This window comes from Notamacropus eugenii, chromosome 1 (assembly GCF_028372415.1).
Source record: "Notamacropus eugenii isolate mMacEug1 chromosome 1, mMacEug1.pri_v2, whole genome shotgun sequence".
NCBI classification, from domain to species: Eukaryota; Metazoa; Chordata; class Mammalia; order Diprotodontia; family Macropodidae; genus Notamacropus; species Notamacropus eugenii.
Window position 1 is genome coordinate 316656422 of NC_092872.1, and position 24530 is coordinate 316680951.

A 24530-nucleotide genomic window follows, 5' to 3' on the forward strand; every position below is an offset into this window, starting at 1 on the left:
TTCAGCCATTCCCCAACTAATAAACACCCCTAATAGTTTCCATTTCTTTTCCACCGCAAAAGAGCTGCTATAAATATTTTTGTATATACATGTCTTATGTCTCTTTCTTTTAACTCTTTGGGTCATAGGACCAATAGTGGCATCTCTGACTCAAAGAGTATGCAACTTTTGGGGCATAGTTCTAAATTGCTTTTATAATGACTGAACCACTGCACAGCATCACTAACAGAACATTAACATGCCTGTTTTTCCCATACTTCCTCCAACATGTGATTTTCCTTTTTGTCAACTTTGTCAGTCTCATGGATGTGAGGTGGAAGCTCAGTTGTTTTAATTTGCATTCCCTTAATTATTAATAATTTTGAATATTTTATATGGTTGATAGCTTAGATATCTTCCTCTGAAAACTTTGAGTTCATATTCCTTGATCCTTTATCAATTGGGAAATGACTCCTATTCTTATAATATATGAATTCATTTTTTATCTCTTTGTAAATGAGATCTCTATCAGAGAAAGTTGCTGCAAAGATTTTTTTTTTCAAGTTGCATGCTTCTATTCTAATTTTAGCTCTTTCAGTTTTGTTTGTAGAAAGCCTTTTTCATTTATCCATATTTTATCTTCTGTGATCCTATCTATTCTTTGTTTGGTCATGAACTCTTTCTCATCCATAGATGTGATAGGTAATTTCTTCCTGCTCCTCTAATTTATTTATGGTGTCACCCTTAATGAATAAATCATGCACCCATTTGTAGCTTATCTTTATATATGGAATGAGATGTGGCCTTGAAATTCTATAGACAATGAAACAGGTTCAGAAAATTAAACCTAAGGTCATAGAGGCAATAAGTGGTAGAGCTTACATTTGAACCCAGGTCCACTGAGTCTAAATCCATAACTATGCATATATATGTGTATGTGTATGTGTATGTGTATATATATACATATATATATATATACACACACACCTATATACATACATATATACATGCATATATATAGCCCAATAATCTTTAATAAAAGGATTCACGTATTTATTAACTCCTCAAAGTTTCAACTTGAATACCTCTATAAGTATGTTCCCTTTAATATCATTCAACAAACATATGCTAAAGGCATCCTGGCACAAAGAGCCTATGGATACAAAGTTGAGTAAGACATAAGATTTCAAGGAACTTATAGCCCTTGCAAATACCTGTTTAAAAGCTTAATCTACATACACTGAAGTAAGAATTGGATATCCAGTGAGATGGCCAAGACGCCCTTTCTCTCAGAGTCCATAAGGAATGATTTCTCCTATATGTATAGTTATATTTACTTCACTCTGCTTCCCTAATTTTTAATTCTGCCAAAAGAGAGGAGCCTTACTAACTGTGGTAAACATAATATCTACTATGTAGGCTATGCCATATTTCTCCTCAAAAAGCATCAAAACTGTATTTAAGACTGAACTGAGGGGGTTTAAGGCTTCTTCTGAACAGCTAGGTAGTGAAGTAGATAGAATGCTGAGTTTAGAGTCAGGAAAACTCATCTTTCAGAGTTCAAATCTGGCCCCAAACACTTCTTAGCTGTGTGAGCCTGGGTGAGTCATTTAACTCTGTTTGTCTCAGTTTCCTCATCTGTACAATGAGCTGGAGAAGGAAATGACAAACAACTTCAGTATTTTTACCAAGAAAACCCCAAATGGGGTCATGAAGAATTGGACACAACTGAAAAGAAAAACTGAACAAGATTCCTTCAAGGGATTAAGGCTCAAACCACTGAGATATCCCATCCACAGCAAATCAGCTGAGGTACATTTGGCACATTTGTCCATATTCCCAATACTGGAAAAGTGTCTGAGATCTTGGAAGGAAACAATCAAGCATTGTCCTTTCAAGTGCCTCCCAATACCTTGAATCCCAAGTACAGCTGCTCTTTCCATGACCTTCTGATTTGCTGACTAGCATGGTCAACACTTATGCAGGGAATCTACACTTAACTGAATTAAGACTGTATCCTTGAGGATTATTCTTTCCCTGCTGTAATCTTTAGATAATCTACATGTGCCTCATTTTATCCAAATTCTAGAACTAAAATACCCTGAATCAGGGCCTGCCTATAACACTAGTCAATCCCTAAGGATTTTCAGAAAAGTTTTATTACTAAAACATATACATTATAAAAACACACATATTTATAAATACCCAGGCAAAAACTAAAACAACCCAAACTATCCTTATCCAGCTTTCCCTGGCTCACCAACTAGGAGCTCTCAGTTCCTAGGAGCACCATGGAGGGAGATGCCAGTTCTTTTCACCTTTACTAATGAAGTCCTCCTTCTGCAAGAACTGATAATCTCTTCCCTATCACTAGAAAATAAGACAACTCCAAAAAAAATATTATCCATTGGTCCTCTAAGCCCTTCCTGAGAAAGAGTTGTGTGATTGACCTGGGTCAATAGACCCAGTCTGGGTACTGTACTGGGCAGCAGTATTCAGGCACCTTATCAGTTCCAGATTATAGTAATATGCACCTCTCTCTGCTGCTGCCCATGCCACCATCTACTCTACTGAGGCCATGCTATTGGTCACAGTTTCTGGGGCCTACATCAATGCTCATTCCACTGCCATTAGGGCTAGCAATACCATCCACTCTGCTAAAGCCAAGTACTGCTCACTTTGTGCCAGAAACTCTAGGTATTTTTCCTGTTCTGCTATTGCCAACAATGACCCTCAGTTCCAGAGCCTGAGTGCTGCCTCATTTGAGCAATTGCCATTTCTTCCAGGGTCAGGGATGAGATACAGGGCCTGTGCTTGGGGCCTACTCTTCAGTGGTTCCTCACCCAGTCCTCACTCTAAGTCCCAGCAAAAAAGAGAATTATAGGTCAGAATATAAAGAAACACCTTTTAAATTGATATAGCACCCCTTTCCTCACCCATATTTCAGTAAACCACATGATGTGCATCTGGCACATTTGTCCATATCCTCAATTCTGGAAAGGTCTCAGGACTCCTGGGAAAGATCAAGTATTATCCTCTCAGATGCTTCCCCAGTGCCTTACATCAAAGAATTTCCACAAATCCATATGGCACAGTGCCCAGTGACCTAGCAAACGCCATGTAAAAAGTTCTAAGCAGGTTATTCAGCTTAGGTTTTAGATAATCCCACGATCACAGTTTCTAGGATATCTCAGGATTATCATAACTGGGGGGCCTGGAGATCACTATCATTCCCAAATATAAAGTTGTAAAAATTCAATAAATAACCATTTATAACATTTAACATCTTTGGGGCATGAAAAAATAGAGTGTATTCACATTTGCCTACATACCAATAGACACTGTGAGCTCTATTCCTTTCCCTCTGCATTAGCAGGGACTCCCTAGAAGTATGTGACTATTTCTGGAACACTGATGCCAGAATTGCAAAGGCCAGAGGGTACACGACTTCCCTATCAGGGCATCTGATCTCCCGGCGTCCCTCTTGCCTTTTAATAAGCAGCTGAGTGGCTCAGTGCATAGTTCACTGGACTGGAAGCCAAGAAGACCCAAGTTCAATTCTGACCTCAGACCCTAGCTGTATGTGACCTCAGCAGGTGACTTAATCTCTGTCTGTTTCTATTTCTTCACCTGTAAAACAGGGAGGATAAAAGCACCTACCTCACAGAGTTATTGTGAGGATCAAATGAAGTAATGTTTGTAAGAATGCTCAGTTTTTTACTTTAGCCAAAAGAAATCTAGGCCAGTGGTAAAACTTAGTCTCCTGGGCCAATTAAGTATCAATGACCATTTTAATACTTTTTATGGAAACACTAGCCTAATCTACAGGGCAGGGACTATAGTAGATGCTAACCCTACCAGAACATGTAAAAGTCACATTCTTAATAACTAACATAAGTACAGTATGAAGCTTGGAATGGTATCCTTAACTCATCTAAATTTATTCTTCTGCAATGCTCAGGAATCTCTCTTCCCATGATTATGTTTTTCATGCATTCAAATTCCAAGCAGTTCAAATGTAACAGGTGAAAAAATCATCCTGTATCTGCCAAAGAGTATCATATTGGGCACAGTGCAACTTATACATATGGGTATATGCCTGCCACCTTTCTACCAATATACGTGTATGTAACAGAGAGCATGTGTGTGCGTGTGTGCATGTGCGCCCACACACACATGCATCTTGGCAACAAACACATGGAGGTTGTAAGGATACCCTTACATTCTGTCTGCCTTGGTCTGGCACAGGCATGCCCAAGAGAACAGGGAAAGGCTCAGAAAGTATAATATTGCTGACCTTCTGACCCAGCATCATCACTGTCCAATCTTTAGAATTTTCAGCGGTTTGCAGCAACTCCCTCTGAAAATTTCCCCAGGATGATCCATGACACAGAATAACACAGATATTTAAGAGAAGTTACCCAAGGAATCAGACTCCCCAAAGCCACAAAGAGTAATTATCGACTCACCCCTTGTGTCCTCTATTGGTAAATAAAGTTCACTCCACAGTTTGAGGAACACTTTAAGAACATTGGCTCAGAAGCCAGGGGGAAGAGAAATTAGTGACTTCTAGCTCCAGAAGTCAATTCTTCTGCCTTCCTGATTGGGGTCACATGTGGTGCTGTTTCGCTTTGGCCAGACATATGATTTCATTAATAGGAAGTCCTGGTAGGGGATCCTTGCTCTACCAAATGCCAAGCTAGCTCTTGAGGGCACTGAGAGTTTAAGTATCTTGTCCAAGGTCATACAGTTGGTATATATCAGGGATGGGACTTGAACCCAGGCCTTCCTGATGCTGAGCCCAGCTGTACAGTGCCACAAGTGTTTCACTAATTCAAATTAAGGAAGATTAATGATCCAGTTTAGTTGACATTTAGGCTTCATGAAAAGACATTGTGAGATAAGATTAGGAAAATAGATTAGAGGCATACTTTGGAAAACCTTGAATGCTAAACTAAAAAGTTTAGACTTTATTCAGTTGGAATGAGTTTTTAGGTGTTTTAGGTAAACTAAAATTGTGTTTGGACAAGCCTAGAATTTTATGATTTAGAAGAAGAAACAGAGCATTCAAAATAGCAGATCCAAGAGAAAAATGAAACCAAGTATATGTAAACTTAGGGAAAGTGTCCTTTTCACATCTCTCCCATTTCTTGGTACAGTAGAAAGAGTATTGAAATCCAGGGACCAAAGTTTAAATCCTACCCCTGTTGCTTACAATCTATGTGGCTTTGGAGAAGTCACTTAATAACCTCCTTAGATCTCAGTTTCCTCCTCTGTAAAATGAGAGGACCTCATTTTACCAGATGGCCTCTGATACCCTTTCAACTCCAGATCTATGATCCTATGATCTTTTTATCTTTTCAATCTATTTCCCTGTTCTATGTTCTCTAAATACAGACATGTATAAACATATGAGTTCATTGCATTTTTTTAAGAGCATGCTGTGAGTTTTTCTTTCTTTGCCACCCCTCCTCCACATCTCTTTCTTCCATATAGCAAAGAGCCATGTAGGACAAAAACAAAACAGAACAAAGTAACACACAAAAAAATAATGCTTGAGCAAGGTTAATGAGCCCCAACAACAAAATTGGCCTATATCAAAATAAGGATATATTTGGTTAGCCACAGGCCTACTGAGCCAGGACAGATGATTTGAAGATGGACAAGTATCAGCATGTTAATCCTACTGGTTTTCCAAACTGCTGATACTTCTGAAATATATTCAGGCTCTAAGCTAATGTGATCTGCTCCAATCTTCACACAAACTACACTGAAGTAGACAGCAGAACACAATGACTTGAACAAATTTCTCATTTCATTTCCATAGCCTTGTTATTCTTCTACTTAAGCTCTACATATTCCCTTCTTTACTTATCTAGGAAACATTAGCTACTTAAATTTTTTTGTTTCTTTATTATTAAAAATTTTTTATTATTAGTCTCAGAACTGCTAAATGCTAGAGTAGTTTTAGTCAGGTACTTTTACTGGACCCATGATATAAAAATAATAATTATTATTATAACAACTGACATTTACATAACACTTGAAAGTTTGCAAAGCACTTTATATCGCTTGAGTTTCACAAAAGGTCCTGTGGGGGTGGGAAGTGGAGCCAAGATGGCGGAGTAGAAAGACACATATACTCTAGCTCTTCCCTCACATCCCATAAAATACCTATAAAAAATGACTCTAAACAAATTCTAGAGCAGCAGAAGCCACAAAACGACAGAGTGAAAGAGATTTCCAGTCCAAGGTAGCCTGGAAGGTTGACAGTAAAGGTCTATCACACTGGGCATGGAGAGGAGCACAGCCCACAGAACCCAGTCCAGCCTTGGCCATGCGGCACCAGCAGGAAAAGGACCAGAACAGTCTTCAGGGACAGAATCCCCAGCAGCAACAAAGGTTCTCAGATTCCTCAACCCACAAACTCCAAAGACAGCTTCAAAGATCAGTGAGAAAGCTTTTTCATCTGAGTGAGAAGGGAGCAGGGTCCTCCCCTAGCCCCGGCCCCAGGTGGTGGCACTGGTGGTGGCAACAGCAGCAGTGGCTGCAGCAGCAGCTGCATGAATTTTTGGAGGCCTCAGCCTAAAACTCCTGAGGGAATTGAGCTGCTGATCTAGATCTCAGCCCTGAGTGGCAGTCCAGGGGTAAGGAAGAGTGTTGACTGGTGTGGTGGAGCTGGTGGAGGCTCTGGAAAGGGAATTCTACTTGCAGATCCTGGGCAGAAGAGTTTTGGTAGCTGCCAGACCAGAGTGCAGGCCAAGAGAGGAGTAAACTCCTCTCCCTTGATTGTGCCACTTTGGAGGAACTGAGAACTTACAGGTCCCCAGAGTATACTCCCCTCTTGACAAAAGACTCAAAAGTCAAGTAACTGGCTGGGAAAATGCCCAAAAAAGGGAAAAAATATGATTATAGAAGGTTACTTTCTTGGTGAATAGGTATTTTCTTCCATCCTTTAGGATTAGGAAGAATGATGCTTACCATCAGAGGTCTCCAAAATAAATAAGCAATGGTCACAGGCCATGGAAGGGCTCAAAAAGGATTTTGAAAATCAAATAAGAGAAGTGGAGGAAAAATTGGGAAGAGAGATGAGAACAATGCAAGAAAATAATGAAAAGTGAGTCAACAGCTTGCTAAAGGAGATCCAAAAGAATGCTGAAGAAAATAACACATTTACAATAGGCTAACTCAAATGGAAAAAGAGGTCCAAAAAGCCAATGAAGAGAAGAACGCTTTTAAAAACAGAATTAGCCAAATGGAAAAAGGAGGTTCAAAAGTTCATTGAAGAAGAAGAGTTCTTTAAAAATTAGAATGGAGCAGATGGAAGCTAATGAGTCTATGAGAAGCCAAGAAATTACAAAACAGACCAAAAGAATGAAAAAAGAGAAGATAATGTGAAATATCTCATTGGAAAAACAACTGACCTGGAAAATAGATCCAGGAGAGACAATTTAAAAGTTATGGGCCTACCTGAAAGCCATGGTCAAAAAAAGATCTTAGACATCGTCTTTCATAAAATTATCATAGAAAACTGTTCTGATATTCTAGAACCACAGTGCAAACTCAATATTGAAAGAATCCATTGATAACCTCCTGAAAGAGATCCGAAAAGAGAAACTCCTAGGAATATTGTAGCCAAATTCCAGAGTTCCCAGGTCAAGGAGAAAATATTGCAAGCAGCCAGAAAGAAATAATTCAAGTATTGTGGAAATACAATCATGATAACACAAGATCTAGCAGTTTCTACATTAAGGGATCAAAGGGCTTGGAATATGTTATTCCAGAAGTCAAAGGAACTAGGATTAAAACCAAGAATCACCTACCCAGCAAAACTGAGTATAATACTTTAGGGAAAAAAGTGGTCATTCAATGAAATTGGGGACTTTCAAGCATTCTTGATGAAAAGACCAGAGCTGAATAGAAAATTTGACTTTCAAACACAAGAATCAAGATAAGCAGGAAAAGGTAAGCAGGAAAGAGAAATGATAAGAGACTTACTAAAGTTGTACATTCCTACATGGAAAGATAATATTTGTAACTCTTGAAACTTTTCTCAGTATTTAGGTAGTTGGAAGGTCACACACACACACACATACACACACACACAGAACACAGCGTGAGTTGAATAGGAAGGGATGATATCTAAAAAAATTTAGGGATGAGAGAGGAATATACTAGGAGGAGAAAGGAAGAAATGGAATAGGGCAAATTATCTCTCATAAAAGAGGCAATAAAAAAGCTTTTTCAATGGAGGGGAAAAAGGAGAAGGTGAAGGAAAAAGTGAAGCTTACTCTCATCACTTTTGGCTTAAGGAAGGAAAAACATGTACACTCAATTTGGTATGAAAATCTATCTTACACCAGAAGAAAGTAGGGGAGAAGGGGATAAACAGAGTGTGGGGGGATGATGGAAGGGAGGGCAAATAGGAGGAAGGAGTAATTAGAAATAAACACTTTTGGGGAGGGACAAGGTCAAAACAGAGAATGGAAGAAATGGGGGGCAGGATAGGATGGAGGGAAATACAGTTAGTCTTACACAACATGACTATTATGAAAGTTGTTTGCAAAACTACACATATATAACCTTCTTCTACAAAAAGTCCTCACTTATCAGATTTTTGCAGTCCCACCAACAAAGGCAGCTTTATTGTCACTGTATACAGGCCAGTTGAAGAAACAAAAGCCTTTCCTTTATTTTATACACTACCAATAGGCAAACTCTGAGTGGGAAAAAGAATGATGAACACCAGAGGTACTGGCAGCAGTCACTACTTTCCTGATTTCACAACTTAATTATCTCGCTTCCTTGACTGAGGTAACACTCATTTCCTTTGAAATTGGTGCAACTATTGCACAATTCCAGAATTCTGAGCGAGTGGGATTAGGCTTACATATGACTGGATGGATAATGGACATGGATCAAGTTACAAAATATTGACAATGAAAAAATTTTATTACCTGTGTAAGTGGACTGTATGTGGACTTTGCCTTTCTAGACTTCAGTCACATTTGTCAAGGGATTGAACTGGATCTGATGATCCCAAAGGTCCATTCTAGCCCTAAATCTATGATCCTATGATCACCATTATACATCGCTTTCCACCTTTCAGATTCCCAAACCAGAGGTACTTGCTTTCAGTTCCCTTTATTTATTCTGTTTATATTTTATTTTATTTTTTTAATTCTGAAAGTAACAAACACCAAATAAAATGAGCATTTCTATATGTGTTGGGGATTTATGTTAGAAAGGATTATGCATGGAACTATAAATTTCTATTAAAGAGTGTTTCCTTTTCTTTTAAAGAGTATAATAGATTCAACATAGGACATTCAAACTGTAATTGCTTGTGACCTTTCTTCTGTCCTCTTCTCATTTGAAGGGCAAGGGTTACTTATCCAAGTATGTGTTGTCAGTTCTGGTTTCCAAGGGCAGATTGTGAAACTCTCAGTGTGAAAAATTGACAATTGCTGCAAATCAGGACTTGATTTATTGTTTTGTTGATTTGTCTAGACTTAAGAAAATGCAGAAAAAATGATAATACTTTATCTGCAGATAATATAGATTAAAACTTAAAAGTGTGTGCATACATTCCTGTCCTCTCCCCAACCCCCCCACTGCCAGAGTCCAATTATTACAAATTTATCAACACACCTATATATTGCTCTATAAACACTGTCTGAGCTCATATAGAGCTCAGTAGAAGGCTTAAGGAAGAATGTCGTCAGCAGACTGGAGGCCTGGTGATTGTAGAATAATTAATAATAATAATAACTGGCATTTGCATAGCAATTTAACATTTTCAAAGCACTTTACATTGATTATCTCATTTGAGCCTCATATTACCTTTGACTTTATCCCTAATCTCCCTTTATCCTCTTTTTTCCCTCCCTTTAATTGTTAAAAAAAAAAAAAATAAAGCCCTTGTAATAGTTTGGATAGTCAAGCAAAACAAATTTCCTCATTGGCCATGTTCAAAAAATGTATGGCTCATTTGGTATTTTGAATTGATGATTTCCCTATCAGAAGAGGAGTAAACATGCTTCATCATGGATTGTCCAGAATTGTGACTGGTCATTGCATTGAACAGAGTTTGTAAGTCTTCTGAAAATGTCTTTACAATGCTGTTGTTGTAGAAATTGTTCTCTTGGTTCTGTTTACTTCATTCTGTATCAGTTCATATAAGTCTTTCCATGTTTCTCTTAAACCATCCCTTTTGTCATTTTTTATGATTGCAATGATATTCCATTGCATTCAAATAGCACAATTTGCTTAGATTTCCCCAATACATGGACATACCTTTAATTTCTAGTTTTTACTATAGTAAAAATAGCTATTATAAATAATTTTTTTTTGCATTTTGAGTCCTTTTCCTCTTTCTTTGAACACTTTGGGGGTATAAGACTAATTTGAGAATATAGATCTTTAAAAAAAGTTTTTAAATCTTTTATCCTTCTTATTCACAGTAATTATCCCAAAGAGGTACCACAAGGTTTACCTTGTTTATTTCAAATCATAACCTAACTTATACTGATTCTTGTTTAGACTATATGTCTAATGGTGGGCTTGATTGACTTAATCAAATCACCCCACTCTAGTTAAAGTTAAGAGATAATACCCTGGTGAAATAGGTGAAAATAACTGCTGAGCTTCAATCATAAGCTTAGCTTCAACTAACCAACAAGTTAATCATAGGCTTTAGACTAAGTATAAAAAGCACTTAGAACTGAAGAGACGTTGTACAGGAAGAGTATTTAGATGGACTAAAGAAATTTGGTCACACTCTACAGGTCATATATAAATTATCAAGGTATTTGAGAACCTGAGTGATTCCAGAGACTGAAGCAAATGCTTTATCCTATCCCAGTAAGACCTCCTGAGGAGGAACTGCTTGGGAGAAAGTAGATGCCTCCATTTTGGCTTCAATCTAGGACTCCTTCCCTTCTTCCCCTTTGCAACAGGAAGACCTTTTGGGAGCCATCTCCAGTTGTCCTGATCTATATCTGCCCACAGGATCCAGATGTCTCTGGAGGAGAAAGTGAGGCTGGTAACGTTGTACAGCCCTCCCTCACTTAAATCGAATTTACTTGCAAGTTATGGCATGATCTTCCTGATGTCATGGTCCTCTTTGAGAACAAAGGACAAACAACAGGAAGACCTTGTGAACTTCAGAGATTCTGGAGGACTTTGGACTATCTATTTTGTCTTTAGTGTCCTAGTGGTCACCCTGGATCAGTTGAAAGCAGCATCTGCATTGGGAGCCAAAGACAGACCAAACATAGATTTATGGCTCCTCAATGAGCCCAGGAAGAGAGAATATCATGCCCCAATGGAACCTCTTGAGCACCTTATGAAGGGGAAGAAAAGACTACCAGGAACCATAAGTTGTATCTCTCCTTTTGCCAAATATATTCTCTAAGCTTGAGCTCACTTTCCCCTGGACTCTGTAGGTGTTCCCCTGGGAATGTGTTATAGACTTTTTTAAAAAAATAATTCTTACTATATTTACTTTGCTAAAGAGTATTTAGTAAATACTCCTTTCTAAAAGCTATTTAAGACAGGCTGGTAAATGATTATCAAGTCATTATTATAAAGAGAACACACAAGAATGGGGTCACGAACCAATAGTACCTCCCAACCTCTCAGGGTACACCTAAAACCTGGACTCTGAGGATCTGTCTCTGCAGTTGGATAAGAAGTAGGACAATCAACTCAGAGTATGTACTACATATAATTTTGTAGATTCTTCACCTGGTATAAACTCACATGCCATTGCCTGGAAAAAGCATGGCATACATATCCTTTTCCATCAATTTATCCCTCCTTTATTCTCCAGGTGTAAGAATACCATGATTTTGCACTTTCCTTATTTCATAGTATCATAGTATAACATATGTTCTGGAAATATGCTCCCAAATTCCACCACTTTAGACCCCAGAATTACTGGCTACTTCTTCCCTCAGGATTTTAGGGTTAATTCAAAGGGATGGGAAGCTGGTTAGTTAACAGTGATTAATCATCTAGTCTTAAGTAGCTTTTAGAAAGGGGTATTTTGTTGTTGTGTCATTTCAGTCATGTCCAACTCTTCATGATCCCATGTGGGATTTTCTTAGCAAAGATACTGCAGTGGTTTGTGCATTGCCAATGCAATATTCACAGTGCCTACCGTGAATATCCCAGTGCAATTCTGAATCATGAAATACCACAGGGTCTCCACATGGAAGGCAGAACCAAAACATTTATTCAGACACCAGAAAGTCCAATCCATCACAGCAACAAAAATCTATATACAATAACAATGCAGAGGACAACACCATCCCCAAGCCTTCCCCCTGCTAGGCTTCCTACAAACCAGCTCCATTAAACAAATCACAAGCAAACTCTCTAAAACAAAATCACAAACAAGTTCTTTCATTCACACTAGCCAGCAGCCTGCTCTCCTGCATGCTTCCTAGCTCTACCTGCTCTCAAGATTCCTCTCAGCTCTGCCTTTCCCTGTTCCACCCATTCAGCAAACTCCTCCCACCACAGGCTTCATGTGACTCAGATTCATGTGACCCAGACATGGGCCTATTAATGAATGAGAAAAATCTCCCCATTTTAAATTACCATTAGAGTTTGCCATTCCTTCTCCAACTCATTTTACAGATGAGAAAACTGAGGCAAAGAGGGTTAAGTGACTTGCCCAGGATCACACAGCTAGAAAGTATCTGAGGCCAGATTTGAATCCCAAAAGATTAATTTTTCTAACCCCAAGCCCAGCGTTCTGTCGACTGTGCCACCCAGCTGCCAAAGGGCTATTTACCAAGATACTCAAGTACAAGTGGTGCAAAACATCCCCTCTCCTAAAAGTCTAAGACATGGTCTCCCATGAAATAAATACCAGGGCCAAGGAAAAGTGGGCTCAAGTTTAAAGAACCCATGTGGCAAAGGGGTAGCTCATAGTTCCTAGTTGTTAAAAGTCCTTTTCTGCCTTTTGTGGAGTACTCATGAAATGCCCTTTTAGTATGGCAGAGCTTTCTACTGGGCTCCTTGTAAGGTCCTGAAGCTGCCTCTCCTTAGCATATTTAGTTTGGTTTCAATTCTAGATGCAGATGTTGCTGCCACTCATTCCATAGATTTTGCCAGGACCCTACAAGAGGCCAAAATTCTCTGTACTTTCAAAGTTCACAAAGTAAAGGGAGGAGGGTGAAGGGGACCAACAAGGCTCTTCTCTCCCTCATTCTCTCTCTTCCCCAAAGGAATTCACTCTCAGGAACCTGGTAGAAATAGCTCTCTTTCTTCTAAGTTACCAGACACTAGATTCTAAGATGGTCTGTGATTTTATACAAACCTACAGGGTATGACCAAGTTTCTTCAGCCAAGCCCTGTATCTCCTCTATAGTGCCACACCATTACATCTAATAACTTTCAGGGACTTCTCTCACCTTGTCTAATATCCTTGACTGATCAATTGATTGACTCCATAGAGATGTCTAGGCCTTATTTATATTTAGTGTATAATGCTGATTGACTGACTCAACAAAGGTGACAAATGTAGATACCTTAAATGGATCAACTGGTCATTGATTGATTGAATGAATCCTAACACTTACAATAACTTTACATCGTGGTCTCTTTGTTTATTTTTTAATAAATAAATTTATTTATTTTTAGTTTTCAACATTCACTTTACATTTTAAATTTTTAAGTTTTAAATTTTTTCCACCTCCCTCCTCCCTCCCCAAGACAGCATGAAATCTGATATAAGCTCTACATATACAGTCATATTAAACATATTTTCACATGAGTCATGTTGTATAGAAGAATTAGAACGAATGGGAGGAATCATGAGAAAGAAAAAACAAAATAAAACTAAAGTGCAAAGTATACTTTGATCTGCATTCAGATTCCATATTTCTTTCTCTGGTTGAGGATGGCATTTTCCATCATAAGTATTTTGGAGTTGTTTTAGGTCCTTGTATTGCTGAGAAGAGCTAAGTCTATAAAAGTTAGTCAGTGTGGCTGTTACTATATTCAATGTTATCCTCGTTCTGCTTACTTCACTCAGCATCAGTTCATATAAGTCTTTACAGGTTTTTCTGAAGTTCACCTGCTCATCATTTCTTATAGCACAATAGCATTCTTTTACATTCATATACCACAAGTTGTTTAGTCATTCCTCAATTGATGGGCATCCCCTCGATTTCTAGTTCTTGGCACAACAAAAAGGTCTACTAGAAATATTTTTGTACATGTGGGTCTTTTTCCTCTTTATTTTTAAATTCCCATAATTTTGCTGTCATTCTTGATACTTTCAATGTCTTTACTTACTGCCTAAATCTCACTCTGACATATCTGTTAGTTACCATATGCCCCCAATAGTCTTCAGTTCAAAAAAAGTAAATGTACTTTTATCAGCTCTGTGTAAAAAGAATATTCTTTATACTAAAATGAAATTAAATTCTGAGTAATTATAATGAACAACCTTGGTCCCAGAGAAAGCATTAGGAAGTGTATCTCTCTCTTTTTAGAGGGTATAGAATGTTGTACACCCTGCCAGATGTAGTTATTGCATCAGTTGGTTTTGTTTAACTAATTTTTCTTTATTATAAAAATTATGGGTTGGAGAACAGCAAGGATATATCCAGGAATAACTATGATGTAAAACCAAAAGGCATCAGATACTTTTTTTAAAAAAAAGACTGTCCTTGTTATTTTGGAAATTATGTTCACAAGACTGTTAGTATTAAATATGTGAATCATTATGGCTATTTTAAAACAAGATACTCTAGAGTTCAGAAGTTACTTAAAAATTCACTCAGAGGGTACAGACTGAACCTTCCATAGGAAGTAAGGAATTTCTGCATTTTCTCTCTCTCCTTGTCCCTCTCTTTCCTTTCTTTCTCTCTCTGCTTCTTTCTCACATTTTTTTCACCAAATGTATTCCCTATAAGGAATACCACACACACACACACACACACACACACACACACACACAATCATTATATTTTGTAGTCAAAATGAGGGTCCTCTGATACATCCTATTACTGGAAAAAGTATTTTAATTCTGTACCTACAGCTATTCCTGGTAATAAATCCTCACAATATTTCACAGGAAATTCCAACAATATATCACATGGGACCATTTCTTTTCAGAGATTTATACCACTGCAAACTCTTACCTAAAATGGAGACTCTAGGCTGAAGGCTGAAAAACATAGCCTAATGAGAAAAGCATCCTTGTTTCACAGCAGGAAATGGGAATGCTCCAGGAAGGATTAGAAAATTGCAGCTGCTGGGAACCTATAGTGTGTAAGCTGGAGGCTGGTCAGAACATCTGTTAAGCTATTTATCAATGTAATCCATGCTCATGTCTTGTCCTCTTATCTGTCTGAATTATTATCTTCCTCTGGGTTCCAGTTAATGATGATTTAGGGAGAGAGAGATAGGTAAAGTGGTTTCTGATAATCCTGGTATATACAGGAGGCTGATTGCCTTCTTTCCCTCACTAGGAATCTCTGAGACTGTTCTCTCATAAAGGTCAAGAAGTCATGCAATAGGATAGAAAGGTCCATGATGGCCTATAGTATTGCCCATCTCATTTTCCTTCTGTTGCTCCTGAGATACAGAATTGCTAGTTGTTATGCAGGTGGCCAAGAGTTGTGACTGCCATTGAATTTGAACTGATGGCCTTACATGACAGACTAGAAAGGACAGGATTGTGGCTATGGTGACGGCTGTTGCTATGGCCTGACATTCAAGCAGATGGTGAACCAGACTGCCAGAGTAACTAGCCTGTGCAGGTGTTCAGGGCTGGGCCTGACAAAGACGAATTCCCTGGTTTATGTTCAATATGGGAACAAAATGGGACACTTGTGGATCATTCAGTAGTAAACAAAAACAGTATTTACTTAGTTATAGCAGGAAGAGGATACTCAACAAAGATAGGTATTGAGGACTTCTAGAGTTGATTCAGCTGAGGGAAGCTTCCTTGACTGAGCTGCTCATCATTTTCTACCAGTCAAACATCAAAAACTCCTTATGCCTACTTTATACTCAGGCAGTGAAAAAGTGATGTCAGCAACCTGAGGTTTTAGTTCCCTGAAACAAACCAAGTTACTAGGATGGTCTCAATATCTTCTAAGGAAAAGTTAACCCAACTTCTACCCCCCAAGGGTTAGAATATTCCTCCTACCAGTTTCTGGCGCGAAGGTGAGTACCAAAGCATGAGGAAGGATAGAAAGGTTGTAGATCTGTCTCCTGAGTCTGGAGACTAGCAGCTTTTAAGAATCCCACCAGACGGTGAGTAAGAACAAGAGACTGATTTCTCTCACCATTCTTCCCTTTTTTTCTCTTGTTGTTGACCATGATTCAGATCTGAGATCTCCTCTTTTTTCTTCTCTTTGAGCTGTGGAGAGCTGAAGATCTGCGACTCATGAGAGGAAGCTCAGGAGATGACAGAAGGCACATGCTCCATATAAAAATGCTTAACCCACTTTATTTTTACTATGGTCAATGAACTATATTATCATGATAGTTCGACTGCCTGGGTCCTGTGAATGTCAGGGGTTGTGATGCAAAACAGGAAAGCAAGGTATAGGGTAAGGGTTCTAGAGTTGTCTTCAATATGTGGGTTTTAGAAAAATATATATGTACATACATGTATATTTAGTATTATTTTGTTTCATCCCTTGAGTAATCCTAGATCCAGCCTCCAGGGATTTGAACTACTTTAATATGTGGATTAAAAAAAGTATATGTATATATATTTTAGTGCTGTTTTATTTCATTCCCTGTATAATTCTGGATCCAAACTCCAGGGGTTTGAACTGCTTAGCACCACTGCTGAAGTGCAGTATTGTCAGTGAGAAGAGTAATTCAGGTATTCACACTTTGAGAGTCCTCTGGTGGCCCCAAAGACATACTGCATCCTTTCCAAAGGCATGCATGTGTGAAGAAAGGAATTGAGGTGGTTACTGGTCTAATGACTCAAGAAGGACACTAATAAAAATCAAAGAAAAGAAGTTATCAGAAACTATTTTACTCAATTATATGCTAACAAAACTGATAATGTAGATGAAAGGATGAAAAATGTAAAATACCCAGGTTAACAGAACAAAATAACCCTATACCAGAAAAAGAAATTGAACAAACTACAAATGAATTGCCAAAGAGTGAAAAAAAACAGAAGCAGAAGGATTTATAAATGAATTATATTGGGGCAGGCAGGTGGCACAGTGGATAAAGCACCAGCACTGGAATCAGGGACTTGGGTTCAAATTCAAACTCCAATGTTTACTAATTATGTGAGCCTGAGCAAGTCACTTAACCTCAATAGAATCAAAGAAAAAGAATTACGTCAAACATTCAAAGAATAATTAATTCTAAGATTATATAAACTTTTTGTAAAAATAGGAAAGGAAAGGATTCTTACAAATTCTGTGATACAAGTATAATCTTAATACCTAACCAGAGAGAGACAAGGCAGAAAAATGAAGACTTTAAACTAATTTGTTTTTCCAATAAGATTAGGGGTAAAGCAAGGCTATCTATTAACATCATTATTATTTGATACCATGCTAGAAATGTTCACTAAAGATATAAAACAAAAGAAATTGAAGAAATAAGCAAAGGAATAAAAAAGATAGCTTTTTACAGATGATACGGTGGTCTAGTTAGAGAACCCGAGTGAACTAAAAAATTAAGTGAAGTAATTAATAACTTCATCAAATTATAAATCCATATAAACCATCAATATTTCTGCATATTGCCAGTAAAATCCAACAGCAAGAGAAAGAATAATAACTGTAGAATGTGAAGATTTACACAAACTACAAAACACTTTTTATAGAATTAGGCAGACCTAGATAATTGGAGAATTTTTCATTGTTTGTCAGTGGGCTGTACTAATGTAACACAAGTTACAGTATTGCCTAAATTAATTTGCTTCTTCAGTCCTGTACCAAACTACCAAAAGATTATTATAGAACTAGAAATAATAATGACAAAATTCATCTGGAGGAACAAAAGGTCAAGAAAATCAGGAGAATTACAAAAAGATGTGGAAAGGGAGAGGACCTACCAGTACCAGATCTCAAACTATACTACAAAGCAGAAATCATCAAAATCAGTCACTATTAGCTTAAAAACAGAGAGCTAGATCCGTGGGCAGATTAGGTATACAACATATAGAAGTAAACAAAATAGTAGCACAGTGTTCTGATTATGTAAAATTAAAGAGGTTTCGCACAAAATCAATATAGTTGAATAGAAGGGAAACAGAAGATATCTTTGTAATAAAAATTTCTGACAAAAGTCTGATATCCAAGATATATAAAGAATAGATAATAATATACAAGAACAAGTCATTCTCCAATAATAAACGGTCAAGAAAAGGCAAGCTATCAACAACCATGTGAAAAAAATGATCCTAATCATTAATAAGACAAATGGAGATTTAAACAACCCTGAAGATGTTGAGTAAATACAATCAGGAGAACAATTTAGACAATTACAAAAATACTTAAAAGACAAATTTTAATGACTTAAGAACTCTTCTGAGCATAATGGCTGATCACAGTTCCAGTGGACTATTTATGAAAGAGGCCATCCAATTCCTGATAGAGAAGTGATGACTTGAGAAAGCAAATTGAAACATGGTTAATGGGAGGTAGGGGGGATTTGTTTTGCCTGAGTATACATGTTTGTTATGGGGATTTTTCTTCTCTTTTTTCGAGAAAACGTTGGGAAGGAGAGAAGACATATTTTTGCTGATGGAAAAAAAATAAACTTTAATTTTTAAAAAATGATACATAAAGAAAAATAAAAAGGAAGGATTTTGGAACTGTACCCCCAAAGTCAATAAACTATGCATAATCTTCTGTTACAGTGATATAATTACTAGGTTTATAACCCAAAGAAATCAAAGAAAGAAGAAAAAGACACCTATGTACCAAAATATTTAAAGTAATACTTTTTATTTTAGTAAAGAACTAGAAATGAAGTGGGTGTCCATCAGCTGGGGAAGAGCTAAGCAAATTATGGTATATGAATGTAATGGAATATTATTGTGCTATAGGAAATGACAAAAGGAATGAATTCAAAGAAAGCTAAGAGGACTTTATTAACTGATTCAGAGCGAAATGAAATGACTACAACGACGTTAAGGAAAACAACTATGAAGACTTGTGACCTTTTTAAATGATGCAATGACAAGTCATGATAAAGGCTGATGATGAATCATGCTTCCTATCTCTTGATGCTTGCTGTCTCTTGACAGAGAAGAGGCACAGAATGAGACTTAAATTTTTAGACATCAAATTTTAGACATTTCAAATACAATACCTGGATTTGTTTCATGTGGCTGTTTTCGTGACTGTTATTCTAAAGGAGGGATTTTATTTGTGGGGGAAAAATAGCAGGAAAAGGAAGTAGTCATAGTGATACTAAAAATTGGAAGAAAAGATGACTCATTAAAAAAAAAACCTCAAAAGAAAATAGAAGTTCAGAAGGGAATACAAACATGGCAATGTTGGAACTGCCATGTTAAATTGGAAATATACCTCTCTTCAAAATCCTCAAGCTATACATAATGGAAATTATAGTTTCATATATAGTCTTCTTTTTCTGTTCTTCTTCATATATGGAAATAATTATATTTGTTGATGCTTGACAAGCTCAAAATAATAAAGAGAAATATTTTTAAAAGCTTCTTTCAAGTCTTGTCTTCTCAACTAAATTGTATGCTCCTTGAAGGCAGGAATACAAGCCTCTTTCAGTGCTAATGAACATTTTATACAGATAGATAAATAGATACATGTATATATATAATTTATTTTTAATAAATAATTATAAATAGGAAATAACAAATATACACATACTATATATAAGCATATATATATATTTAATGGAGATATAAATGGGTTTGTTCCTCAAACATCTTTCTATGCACCCTGATTTTTTAAAAAGACACTAGAGAGCTTAGCCTGAACTCTTCTCACTAGGACCAAAAATAACCCTTTTCCTTTCATGTGGACTTTCTGACCTTTACAAAAATATAAGCTATAATTACCATGGGGATTTTTAAAAAATGTACTGGTATGAAATAAAGTCTAAACCCTAATTAATGATTTAAGCTTAAATTTTAGGGTCCCAATATATTAAATTTTTTTTGCTTAACTATACTTATTTGTTACAAGGTAAGGGCTTCTATTTCGGGAAGGGTGGAATTGTACAGGGATAGTGGGGTGGCAATAGTGATACAAGAGAAAAAAGAAAAAGGCATTGATGAAATATTTTTTAAAATACACAGAAGAAAGTAGAAGGTCAGAAGGAAACCAACCAAACGGAAGTGTTGGTACTTCTATATTTAACTGAATATATATATTTAAAATTCATGTAAACAGCATTATAAAAACAATTTTGAAACACTTAAGACCATTAACATAATCATCAACTTCCTAACAGTAAGATTTTGGACTAAATGGGGGGGGGAGAGGGACCTGCGGCCTTGAGGCCACATGTGACCTTCTAGGGCCTCAAGTGTGGTCCTTTGAGTGAATCCAAATTTCATAGAACACATCCCCTTAATAAGAGGATTTGTTCTGTAAAACTTGGACTAGGTGAAAAGGCTACACCCAAGGACCTAGAAGACCACATGTAGCCTCGAGGCCGCAGGTTTCCCACCCCTGGACGAAATATTTAGAATGGGACATAGCTAATATAGGAATTTGTTTTGCTTAATTATACATATTTGTTACAAAGATTTTGTTTCATTTTGTTTTTCCAGTAGGGAGGGGAAAGGCAAGAGGGTGAAAAAATGCTTAATAACTAAAATATGAAATTTAATTAAAAATTATATGTAATAGAAATAAATAGCTTCATATATAATCCTCTTTTCTGTTCTTCTTTGTATAGTGGAATGTTCGTTTGTTCATATTTGTTAAATCCATAACAGAAACAACAAATTCAAAAAGTAAAAAAAAAACAAATTCTAGGATCTTAGGCCCATCTGACAAAGAAGTTGCCTTTTGGTTTACCAACCCAAGGACTATCATCATCAAATGACTAAAATATGGAAATAGTGCACATTAATGCCCTATTGGTGGAGCAGCGAATTGGTCCTACTCCCTTATGGAAAGCATTTTAGAATTATGCTTTAAAAAGAAAAAAAGTTACTAAAATTGCCATTATCTTTGACCCATGTACAAATAAAAAGCCCCATGTACACCAAAATATTCACAGCAATGTTTTTTATGCTAACAAATACTTAGAAAAAAGGTAGGTGTCTGTCAGTAGGCCAACAAATTATGGTACATTAATGTAATGAAATATTACTGTACTATAAGAAACGGGATATGAAGAACATTGAAAAGTTTGAGAAGGCTTATATGATTTAACACAGAATGAAGTCAGCAGAACCAGGAAAACTATATAATAAATACCTACAACGATGAAAACCCAAAGAAAGGTAAAATGACATTGAATGTTGTGCCATTATAATGACCACGTTTGGCCTCTGAGAAAAGTTGAGAAAATATACCTCCTTTTTTTCATTGCAGAGGTGGGGGACTATAGTTATAAAATACTACATATACTGACATAGTGGATAAGTTGGTTTAGTTTTGCTAAAATATTTTTTTCTGCTTTTTAAATCTTTCTTATAAAGAACAGCTCACCAGGGAAGGGTATGATAGGTCTGGAAAGGAATATCATGGAAAAAACAAAAGATATCAATAAAAAATGTTGTCTTTTTAAAAAATATCTTTTTCATTTAGCCCAAAGTTGGAGCTGCTTTGGTGGTGGTATTTAAACCTCTAGCATTGGCTTTATAGTTCAAACCAAAGCCCTTCCTAGTCTTAGTAAGCTAGAAAGTTTCTGGCCAGTTTGAAAATTTTCTGTTGTTAAATCAAAACTATATTAAAATGGAAACTTTTCATAAACTTTGCATACTTATGGGATTTATCATCCAAGTGATTTCACAGATGAAAGAACAGAATGGAATGCTTACTTATGCTTTTTCCACATCCTGAACTTTTATATAAAGTAAGAATGATTTGAGACTGAATAAATATTGAACTTGGATTGAAACTTTCTTACATTACTTATGATAGGGTGTAACTAGATCAGTTCTAACATTTCCTTGAGGCTGAACATTCCATGATGCTTATTCTCAATTACTGATAGTATTTCTTCTTTAAGTTCTCTAATAAGGCCTAAACTTCAAAAAGATATTTTTCAAAAGGCCCCCAGCAAATTTCCAATTATTTTGCACAAATGTAATCCTTGTGTACAAAGTGGTGTTCAATACAATTTTGGTGAATTAGTTGCTGATGCATTTTCAACTTTCCACATCATGGACTTCACAGAATCATGGGATTGCAGAATCTCAGAATGGGAAGGGACTTCAGGGGCCAGCCAGCCCAATCCGTACCATCTCCAACATGCCTGACAAATCAGTCACTCAACTATTATTTATTAATCGCCTACTGGGTATTCAGGGAAGCCTAACACCTCTGATTTGAGGGCTTGTCGAGCTTTGCTCACCTACCTTTGGTGCCCACCTTTCACCCAACTCTCACCTGTTGCTCCAAGAAGCTGTAGCATAGACCATACCCATAGTACAGTAAAACTGGTTCAGTAGATAGTCTAAAACCAGACTGAAAGTAACGGACAGGCCTCAAACCCATCCGTGAGTTAGGGGATATCTACCAAGCAAGTGAAGATTTCCCTAGCAGAATATCAGATGACAACAATTTGTTCCAGTGGCCATGAAGACAGCCAAAGCAGGCACTGTAGAGCACTTAGAGCTTGGTGGGACATCAAAGACACCAAGGTCATCCATTGCAGCCTGGGTCAGCATTCTGACTCTGTCTTGCCACTGGACTTTGACGACTAGAAGACAAAGTAAAGCTGATGACTTTGTGTAACTTTGCCTTACTTAAATCCAATTCATATACAAAGTCAAGGCATCACTCCATGATGTCATTGGTCCTCTTTGAAAACAACAACTATATGTGAACCACTGCGCTAAAGCTGTTGGAAAGGCAGCAACAAAAATAGCCATTCATTTTGAAGACATATCAAGAAGCAGACCATTTTATATGCAGACAGCTCTACTTATTAGGAAGCTTGTCCATGCAGCAAACTTAGATTTGTCTATGCAGTTATCACTCATTCTTTGTTCTGTCCTCTTTGGCCATGCCCAAGTGTAATCCTGCTTCCACATGATAACCCTTCAAATGTTTGGGGACAATGATCATATCTCCATGAGGTCTTTTCCTTTTCTGATTAAATAACCCTAGTTCTTTGATCCTATCCACATATCACATGGACTCAAGGCCCTTAACCACCTTGGTTACCTCTGAATACTTCCAGTGAATTCTGGTTGTCCTCTGGTCCCTTTCAAGTTTATCAGTATCCTTCATAAATGGTGGTTCTTAGAATCTAGAAGTACAGTGGGATTATCACCTTTCAATTTCTAGACACACTTTTTATTGGAACCTCAAACCCTGTTGAGGTTTTTGGCTGCTAAATGACACTGTTAATATATAGGACTGTACTAAAAATCCCAGATTATTTTTTAGAAAAATGCTGCTATCTAGTTATATTTTTTCCATATTTTTCCTGGGAAGCTGATTTTTGGGATCCAATTCTAAGACTTTACATTTGTCCTCATGAAATTGTAATTTACCAGATTCAGCCTAACATTTTAGCCTTTTAAAATCTTGACTCTCTCTTTTTTTTTTTAAAGCCAAAGAAAACAAAGTTTATTAAAGATTCACCAAATTGGGTTGCCTCTTAAGGAGCCTAAGCATTTGTAACACTTGTATTCACAAGCGGGCCAGATAGAATCCCAGCCAGACAGAGTCTGAGCTGGATTGAATCTGAGCCTAAAATCTTGACTCTCTTAACCAATGTGCTAGCTACTCACTGCTCTCCCCAACTAGCTCTATGCCGTCTGCAAAGTTCATAAGCATACCCTCTATCCTTTGATTTAAATCTGATAATAATGTTAAATATCCTCAATTACTCTCCTAGTGACCACCTTCCAAGTTAACATGACTACTCTGTGTTTGGTCATTCAACTAACTCCAAATCCATTTAACCATACTGTACCCTGGTACAGGTCCCTTCATCTTTTCCACAAGATAGTCTAAGTGGCTTTGTGAAATGCTTTGCTAAGAATCCAGGTAAACCCTAGCTACATCTTAGCCCTGATCTACCAGAATTAGATTCCTCTTGTCCAAAAAAGAGAAAATAAGGGAGAAGAAATTAGTTTGATGTGATCTATTCTTGATGAAGTCATACTAATTTATTTTTTTCCCTAGATATTTATTAACCATCGTTTTGAGAATTTTAAGTTTACTGGTCTGTAGTTTCCAGATATCACTCTCTTCCTTTAAAAAAAAAAAAGGACATTTTCCCTCCCCAGTTTTCTACACTGTTTCACTCATTCCCCATGGCCTTTCAAAGATAACTGATGGTGGCTCAGAAATTACATTTGCTAATTCTTTCAGTTCCCTAGAACGTAGGTAGCTTGGGTCTTGAGATTTAAACTCATCAGGTGGCAC